The 2,491-nt window shown below is 36.7% G+C and overlaps 1 pseudogene; it reads right to left on the bottom strand.

Moving 5' to 3' along the window:
• Positions 1-1,253: 1,253 nt before the first annotated feature.
• On the bottom strand, positions 1,254-2,285 carry LOC146903964 (uncharacterized; annotated as a pseudogene).
• Positions 2,286-2,491: the final 206 nt, after the last annotated feature.

Here is a 2,491-nt window from a genome sequence, read left to right as displayed (position 1 = left end):
TACTCTTATCTTTTTCAATAAAACTAATTAATGTTATATATTTGGAAAACTAATATTTGTTTTTTTAAACATAGTTTGTTTCTTGATATCTTAAAATTAAAATTGACAATTGTTTGTTATGAGAGAGACAGAGTGTTCAAAAAATAAGAATTTGTTGAAGAAAAAGATAGTAACTAACAATTTGTTTGTTACGAGAAAAAGATAACATTAAATTTATTGAAAAGAAAAAGTCTGTGCAAAAAATAGGAATATATAGGTCGATTAAAATAAGGGTATAATAGGAAATAATCGTGCAAAAATAAAAAGGAATGGAGGGAGTAATTTTTTTTGGTTTATCTTCCAAGCATAACTAATAGCCTATAAACAAGTGATGGCTCGGACTAGACCGACATGACTCTGATACCAACTTATAACACCCTGAAACCCCACATAATGTGCAAAATTGTGCACCTTGTGCAAAAAGGCGATTTTGTGAATGATCGGATACAAATGTAGGTGATTAAAAAAACATCAATTCTGTCAAGAACGTTGTTCCATTTTTGCTATTAGAGTGCATTGACAGTTAACTATCATTGACACTCAATGATAGCTAACTGCTTTTGGAGGTATTTTCGTATTTTTAGGATGTTAAAAATCAATTTGTTAAGTTAAAAGGGCAAAATCCAAACTTGATTGAGACAAGAAGTGTGATTATTACACAAAGGAGTAAATGGTCACTTTGGTCTCTGATTTTGTACCTCGTTGTCACAAAGATCCCTGGCTTAGGATTAAATACAAAGCAGTCCCTGAATATGCATTTCCGTTATTAGTTTAACCATTGCAGTTAAAAACTTCTGTTAATTGATGAGTTGACATGCATGAGGTGTCACATGGACTAAAGTGAATGTAGAAAATTTTCACTTTAGCCCCTGAACTGAAAATCAGTATCCGCAAATTGAATCTCAAATCCCTAAATCCCGAATTTAATTCCCAAATCCTTAAATCTTGAAATCTCATCTAATTCCCTTTTTGTTCAAAATCAATTTCCTTTTGTTGTTGTTGTTAATTAGTGGAGATTTGTGGTAAGAAAGAAACATAGTAAACTCCAAATCTTTTGTGATGCCAATCAAAGGAGTTTAGTTTATGTGGTGTGGATTTTTTTTTTTTGAAGAAACAAAAATGAATTATATTACCATGAACAACGTAATTGTTGAAGCACAAGGCGTGCAATAACAATCACGGAAAGAGCAACATCCTGTCAAATTACAACAAAGTCAATCGATGCCCATACATAAAAGCGGGCACGACCACCAATTATGTGTACCAAAATTAAAGACCACATTACTAGCTTTCATCCACCACAAGGTATGAGATTTTACTTTATCTAACAAAAGTAAAATAGAACTTTGACGGTTCCTAAATAACCTGTCATTTTGTTCATTCCATAAAACCCAAACACACTGAAGCCAAATCAAATTGAATAAGGATCGACGGGATTTCAAGCCACCTGCATATTCAATAAATTGCATAAAATATTCTGAAATAGCAAGAGAATCTACGCCTTCGACACCAAGCCAAGCCCGCACCATAGGCCACAATGCACCAAAAATTGGGCAAGACAAAAACATATGAGTCACATCTTCAACATGCCCATACCTTGTAACACAAAACCGAGGCTCCATAGGTAGAATTCCGCGATCTGCCAAATTGGATTTTGGTAAACGATCCCTTAATAGTCGCCAAGCAAGGATTGAAACTTTTAGAGGAACTTGTTTATGCCAAATTAAATTCAGATTTTGATGAACATGATGTTGTTCCTGTGATGTCAACATATCATACACACCACGAACAGTATAGCCTCCAGTCTGATCCAGTAACCATAACCACCTGTTAGTTTCTGTTTCCTGCAAAGAGATTGTTAGTAATAAATCCCTACACTCCTCTACCAAGTCTTCCTTCCACACCCATAAACGACATCGCCACTGCCACGCTCCCCTCCCTCCTCCACCCCCAACAAGAACATGTTCCTTAATGTGATTACTTTATTGACAGCTAAGTCATATAGTCGCCTAAAGCGCTCACACAACGGAACACTACCACACCAGCAATCTCGCCAAAAATCTGTTGTGGCTCCATCTCCCACCCTCCTCCTAACACAATCTGCAAACCAACCCTCCCCCCCTCGCCTATCCCATCTCTAATCCTGACTATCTCCCTCCACCAAGAGGAACAACTCTGGCCCCCATCCTTCAAACCACCATCCACCACACCATACCTAGCCACCAACACCCTACGCCACAATCCATCGCTATCTACTAACAACCTCCAACACCATTTTCCTAACAAAGCAATGTTAAACTCTCTCAACCTCCTAACACCTAACCCTCCATACTCCTTCCTCAAACACAAAGAATTTCAATCAATCCAAGAAATTTTTCTTTTTTCCTCACTACCCCACCAAAAAAATTTATTTAACAAAGATTCAATGGAAGAGATTATACCTGACGAAGCT

This window comes from Medicago sativa, chromosome 7, assembly GCF_051527215.1.
Source record: "Medicago sativa cultivar Bolivia chromosome 7, Bolivia_mono, whole genome shotgun sequence".
In the NCBI taxonomy this organism is placed as follows: Eukaryota; Viridiplantae; Streptophyta; class Magnoliopsida; order Fabales; family Fabaceae; genus Medicago; species Medicago sativa.
Note: the sequence above shows the minus strand (reverse complement) of the source record. Positions and strands in the feature narration are given on the sequence as shown.